Here is a 7,587-nt window from a genome sequence, read left to right as displayed (position 1 = left end):
ATGTTTTGGGGGTGTGGATTTTGTTGATGGCAAAATGGCTCTTCCTAACATTTGGGGTGCGGCCCTTGCCTTAGACAAAGTTTTGCATCCTCAATCCCAAACTTGAATGGTCATTTTAGGTTATTTAAAGCAGTGGGTCGTTGCGATAGCACATTTTGATCTTAGTAGCCATCCACTTTGTCATCCATGCCACTGGCCACAAAGCCAGTTTCCAGAGTATGAAGAGAAGATTAGCCTGTTCGCCCATAGCATGACACAAAAACCTGCTAACTAAACGGCATAGCTGCATTTCTGCCATTGTACTTGCACTTTGCCTTTGCTGTGGTTCCAAGGCGGTGGATGAAGATCTCATTGGTCAAAAGGTTTGTTTCAGTGCGTACTGTGCAGTGTTGTGTTCAGCTACATATCTGCAGGGTACTGCCCAGTGGTTCTTCGCAGTGAGGTGACTCAGCTTAGCAGTAAGAACCGACTCAAAATGACGCTTTATTATTTGCTGTCTTAGCAATATTATCTATCATTTTTTTTTCAAAAGTCTTTATTTATTTTTGGAAATAGGATTCCCACTTTATCAACTACAGTATAAACAGCACAACTAGGCTGACCTGGTCAGCAGATAGGTGACAGGATTCAGAGATTTAAGAGATTTAGGGTCAAGCGTTTACTTAACTGTGAAACGGTATACAAGCAAAAATGTAAAATAATCAGTACTGAAGTCGAGGCGTCTGTATTAATATTTTTGTGATGCACAGTCCTGTCATTCCTTCTAATGGTTTTGTTTGCTCTTTGGACTTGAGTAGGATCCAAGTCAGGTGGTCTTTATCATTCCTCCATGATCTGCATGCACTGCAACATGTTGTGCCGTAGGCCCTATGGTGCAATACACAGGGGCATCTCGAGGCTGTTGTGTGAGATCAGTGCAGCCAGCCCACGAGTGAAAAATACTTGTTTGGAATGCTTTAGTTGAGGCTATAATTCAATACATTTTATTTATTTTTTGAAACTGTTGTACTATATGTAGGAATTATTAGATTAGATTGAGACCCTTGATGGTCCCTCTGCAATTTAACCCATCCATGCAGTGAAACACTACATACACACCAGTAAAGACACATACTAGGGGGCAGTGAGCACACTTGCCCGGAGCGGTGGGCAGCCTATCCATGGGAGCAGTTGGGGGTTAGGTACCTTGCTCAAGGGTGGCTCAGGGGTTCAAACCGGCGGCCTTCCAGTCGCAAGGCAGGTTCCCCAGCCTCCAGCCCATGACTGCCCCCAATTTATGAGGGGAAAACGTTAGTGCATCGCCCACTTTACAGGCGAAGGAAAAAAAACATACTCTACTTTTAATGTAAGTCAATTGAATCAGACATCCCCCCCCCTTCACTTTGGGCTGTTTCTTTTGATCCGTTTATCATGAAGTTTACACACAATGTAGAGACAAACCGGCATTTCCAAACTCAAACATAGAAAAAAAAAAAAATGGAGATTTTGTTCCAACAGCAGCGATATGCCGCCTTTAATAATAATAATACATTGGATTTATAACGCACTTTTCATTTATAGTAAATCCCAAAGTGCTTACAGTGTAAAACATTAATTAAAAGATGATAATCAAAAAAATAATACTAATAAAATATAATACTTTATTGTCCATATGTCCTCCTAAAAAGATATGTCTTTAGTCCCTTTTTAAAAGAATCAGTTGTCTGAGGCTTCCTCAGATGGTCAGGCAGGGCATTCCAAATGTGTGGAGCTGCAGAACAAAAGGCACGGTCACCCATGGTACTGAGTTCTGTTCTGGTTGGAAGAAGACGGTGGCGATGCACAGAGCGAAGGGCTCGTAGACGTGTCTGTGGTACTAGCAGTTCTTTTAAGTAAGAGGGAGCCTGGCCATGAACACATTTGAGTGTAAGGAGGAGAACCTTGTATTCAATCCTCTTAGTCACAGGGAGCCAGTGAAGAGACTGAAGAACAGGTGTAATGTGCTCATTTTTGCGTACCTTCATCAGGACCCTGGCTGCACTGTTTTGAACATACTGTAATCTCTGAATACTCTTACTAGGGAGCCCCAAGAGAAGAGCATTACAGTAGTCCAGTCTTGAGGACACAAAAGAAAAGTCTTTCAGCATCAGACAGACTAAGGATAGGACGCAACTTGGCAATATTTCTGAGATGGTGGTAGGCAGTCTTACAAATATGTTTAATATGACTATCAAAAGTGAGTTGTGAATCCAGTTTAACACCCAGGTTGTTGACTGTAGAGGATAAGGAAATGTCTTGTCCAAAGAGTGTAATTCTGGAAACATGGGATAGCCGGATCTGTTGTTGGGTTCCAACCATAATTACCTCAGTTTTTGCACTGTTCAGCTGAAGAAAATTATGAGCCAACCACACTTTTATTTCCTCCATTTCCTCAGGTAAAGTTGTAGGTCATCAGCATAGCAATGAAAAGAAATTCCATAGCGTCTGATAACATTGCCCAGTGGCAATAAATACAGAATAAAAAGGATAGGGCCAAGGACCGATCCCTGAGGAGCTCAACAGGTGACTGAGTGAGTCTGAGATCTGGCTTTCCCAAGCTCAACAAATTCTGTTCTGTCCATTAGATATGATTTAAACCAGTCCAATGCAGTGTCCTTGATGCCAATAATGCAACAGAGCCTGTTCAGAAGTTTGCCATGGTTAACAGTGTCAAATGCTGCAGGCAGATCCAGGAGGACAAGAAGTGAAGGGGAGCCAGTATCTGCTGCCATTAATCGGTCATTTGTAACTCTGATCAGGGCAGTTTCAGTGCTGTGGGCAGAGCGGAAACCTGATTGGAACTTCTCAAAAAGATCATTATGCCTGAGATGATCCAGAAGACAGGCTGCAACTGTTTTCTCCAAGACCTTGGAGAGGAAAGGGAGATTTGAGATTGGCCTGTAGTTTCCAATGACCTCAGGGTTGAGGGAGAATTCTTTTTAGCTGTGGTTTAATTATAGCAGTTTTTAGAGCAATAGGAACTTGACCAGTTTGGAGAGAGTGATTTATTATGGTAGTAATCAGAGGATTAATAATGGCGATGTTAGCTTTCACCATGGCTGTGGGAAAGGGATCCAGATTACAGGTGGAAGAGTTTGTGCCTCTGATTGTGTCTTCAATCTCTCTCTGTGAGACTACAGGGAAACAGCTCAGAGGCTCAGAGACCTGACTGTAACGAAGCTACCTGCACAGGTATGGTGGAAGAGGTTGATAATGCACCGTGAATTGTGTCAATTTTCTTTGAGAAGAAAGTCAGAAATTCATCACACTGCTCATGTGTGGTTTTAAGTGGCGGGAGAGCTTGGGGTTTGAGGAAGAGGTTTATTGTTGAAAACAGCTGTTTGGAATTTCCCATTCCATTTGTAATCATTTTGGAGTAATACTGCGAGCGAGACACTTTGAGAGACCTTGAATAGGACTTCTGATGCTCATGATAGGCGATCCTGTGAACAGTGAGCCCGGAAGCTTTATAACATCGCTCAAGGACACGACCAGCTGTCTTCATTCTCCGTAGATTTTCAGAGAACCAGGGAGCAGATTGAGAGAAAGTGACCACTCTAGATTTGACAGGAGCATGATAATCCAGAACACTGCTTAAGGTTCTGTTATACAAGTCCACTGCATCATTGGCTGATGATGGATTTGCTTGAAGGAGATGTTGTAAGTCCTTTATCATACACTCTTGGTTAATATTTTTCAGGTTCCTGAAACTAATTTCCCGCTTTGACTGTGTGAAAGACACTGATTGTGATATTTCTATGGATGCAACCTTGTGGTCACATACACCCAGGTCATACACAGACAGATTAGTAACAACAGAAGAACCAGTGATGACCAAGTCTAGAGTATGTCCCCTAACATGCGTGGGAACATCAATAAGCTGGCTAAGGTTGAAACAAGCCAATAGCTGAAGAAATTGAGCAGCAAAGCGACAGGAGGAGGTGTTTACATGGATGTTCATATCGCCTAATATGATAATATTTGCTGATGTTGGACAGAAAATAGAAGGTTTGACATCTCAGGTATGAAAGATGAATTCAATTTAGGCGGTCGATAGATGAGAAGAAACGTCACAGGTGACGAGGAATTACACTTAAATGCCATGCATTCACAGGAGGACAGATGAGGCAGGGGCAGCAGCGACAGCTTCAAATCACTGCGGTAGATGACAGTCAGGCCACCACCGCGACCTGTGCTACGGGCTTTCTGTAGATATGAATAGCCAGAAGGACAAGCCTCATTTAAAACAGAGAACGCCTCTGGTCGATGCCATGTTTCTGTAAGACACATCAAGTCTAAGCCTCTATCAGAGATGTGATCCTGAATCAGACACGATTTATTTGTAAGTGATTATACGTTGAACAGCTGGACAGCAGTATAGTTGATCATCATGGTAAACAAAGTTGTCCAACTCGGATCAAAAAGCCGCTCCGGAGAAAAGTACAAGCACTTTGGACAAAGATAAAACTGACTAAAGATAAACGCTAAAGATAAAACTACTAAACGACTAAAATAGACACTTAATAAAAGTAGTAATAAAAATAGATCTCAGATGAGAAGCGGCAGACAGACCACGCCAGCGTCCTCTCACCCTTTAAACTTTTCCCCTTTTTCCGAATGTTTATTAAGTGCTTTTAAAAAGAAGGTGATGTAACACGGTGTTGAACATGTTCCTGTCCCAACTCTTTTGGGATGTATTGCAGGCATCAAGTCTGAAATTTCTTCTTATAACCCGCTTACACAGTCAAGTTTCTGACGTTCACCAGTGTTTTCTTATTTCGGTTTTGCCATTAAATAACAGAATCTACCCACACTCAAGTGCACAAAGGTCCGAACAGTTCTAAAAACATCATGAATCTGACGAACTTTATTTCGTTCTCATGGGTAAATAGTGGTTGCTATAGTACGGTGGGTAACACTTCTGCCTTATATACTACACAGTGCCTTGTACACGGTACTGGGGTTCAATCCCCCATCTGGTCAAGCACACTACACAATACCGGCAAGTCCTTGGGCAAGACTACGAACACTGCACAAGATAATCCTGTGAGCGCGAACCGAATCTTGTGTTCATCTACACATGTAAACCGCCATGTGATTACAACTACAGTGCAAGACAAAGTAATTAAAATGTGGAATGGCTATTTTTATAAGGTGGTAAAACTACGCAGTGAGTCTTTTATCTCATTGTGTCCTGTTGAGAAGAAAGTGAGAAGTCTTGGAAAACATGGATGGTGGTGATATGCATGAATTATGGTCTGATCAGTTTACGGTCAGTGCGTAGTTTTAATGCTCAGTTTACAAAGAAACTGCACAAAATTTAAGTCATGAAAGGTTTTTTTTTTTTTTTTTCCCCAAGCTTTTAATTTACTTTAATCTATTTCATCTCTGTGCACTTTGTACTACAAGAAAATGATTTATGTATTAGTGTCATTGTCTTATATTTAACCAATAATCCAATCCAAATGTGTACATTGTTATATATTAGCAAATACTGAGATTGGTCTAAGGCACAGTGCTACAAGCAAAATGATTTAGATGCATAATTAACAGTCAAACAAAGTAAAATGGGATCATTATAAACATGAATTCAGAGTAAATGTGACTGTGGCTGTAATTTCAGAGAGGACCCTAAAACCTGCAGGGAAAAGGCCCAGCTGAACAAAGACCACTGGAACCGTTATACCTACCGTAACCTATAACCGTTATTAAAACCTGAAAATTTTGCTTCCTAAAGGGAATTGCATTTAGAATCCGTCACGGGTCACCTATTAAACCATCAGTAATGTAGACATAACCTGAAAAGGCTGCCATTCATAAATTTATCTATGTATCTTCTGTAATATTTTACAGAAAGTAACTGAGAGAAATCATTTTAATATGAATGTATTCACTCTAAATTATTACTGAGGACTATGTGAACCATGAAATGTGTATATTCTGAGACAGACATTCTCTATGAAACATGGACATTTCAGCTACTCATGCTGGATGAGAGGATGGGCACTCCATTCAGGCAGGCTGGACAGCTTCTCTTCAGCATTGTGCTGGATGGGCCAGCCCCAGGCTTTGAAGGAGACCAGACCTTGGAGAAGGCCTCAGCGCACAGGTTCATCTTGTCATCTTTGTCTTTTGGAGTGTTCTTATCGTCATGGTAAGCTGCTAAGTCTTTCTTGAAGGCATCCCAGCCGAGCTGTTCTTGCAGCTTTAAAATAAATAAGGATTTAAAATAAATAAGGATAAATCTCAGGCGATAACTAAGAAGGGCTGATGAAATGGAATGTTTCACGTGAGTGCTTTGTAGATACCAAAAACCTTTCTACTTTCTGTGAGAATTCAACTTTTTTTGGTTTCAAATAACAAGTAGGTTGTCATGATCTGTGGTGCTTTACAAGCCTAGTACAGTGTTAGAAATACCTTTTTATTAAAAGTAATAATATAAGATAAGGCTTTATTGTCATTCGCATCACACGTGGTCATCATGGGATGGAACGAAATAGTGAACTCAAGGTCCCAGGTAACTCCCAATAACAATAAACAATAAGTAGTAGATAGAAAATAGTTTAATAGTACATAGTAATACTGACTGTACTTGTGTAAATTAGAATATATTCATTGTGAAATCACTCTAAAATGAATCTAAACTGAAAGGAAGCGTGCAGTTATATATCTGCATCAGTGTTATAGTCAAGTCTCACAACTTCTCGTCTTGCCGGGGGGGGGGGGGCGAATGACCACAGAGACAGTGTCTGTACTCAAAGTCTCTCCCCTTTATTAATCAGAATATCAGAGTTTATATATATATACACACAAATGGCCTGACCATCGCGCGATTATGCGACAAGACAATAGAGGGAGAGGATTGGATGAAATAGAGATTTAGGTGGACAAGGGCCACCAAGGACGTTTATGACGTCCAGGAACATGGAGCCTAAACAGATGATGTTAGAACATTGCTAATTGGATATCATTGTCACTATGAGTTACGACTAACCATATGAACTCACGAGTATAAGCTGAGGCCTCTGTATGACGCAAGCCCCTAAGGCCTTATGCCTACCATAGGCCTGAACCCCATAGGTCATGATATAGTCATGGACCCAGGATTGTGCATTGATCAGTTTGCGCTGACATTAGGATCGAACATAAACTGAGACTTTTCTCCACAGTCCAACACCCAGAGTAGGAGAAGCTCAAAGTACTGACAATGGTGCGCTTGCGAATATGAGCATGTCTCAAAGAAAAGGCTTCAGTCGAGGTAGGAGAAGGCTGGAAGCGCTGGTATGCAAAGGCTCCTCTTCACTGCTCACTCATGCACATTTGCACAACCTGAGTACAATGATGTGTTTAAGCACGACTGCATATGTGGACATATTTCTATATTGAGCTCTATTTACACAAAGTTAGGTTAGTTCATCATTTATGTTGAACAGACTCTCCCAAAGTTTTACGCTGCTGCGCTGACGTTGAACCGCGTGCTGCACTGGGTCGGTATGACCGACAGGTCAAAACCAGCTCTAAACAAAGTGACCGCTGGGCCCTGATTGGTGCTCTGGCTTTGCGCTTCTT

The sequence above is a fragment of the Pygocentrus nattereri genome, chromosome 17 (assembly GCF_015220715.1).
Source record: "Pygocentrus nattereri isolate fPygNat1 chromosome 17, fPygNat1.pri, whole genome shotgun sequence".
Classification (NCBI taxonomy): domain Eukaryota; kingdom Metazoa; phylum Chordata; class Actinopteri; order Characiformes; family Serrasalmidae; genus Pygocentrus; species Pygocentrus nattereri.
The sequence above is the reverse complement of the archived record's forward strand: the minus strand, read 5'-3'. Positions refer to the sequence as shown.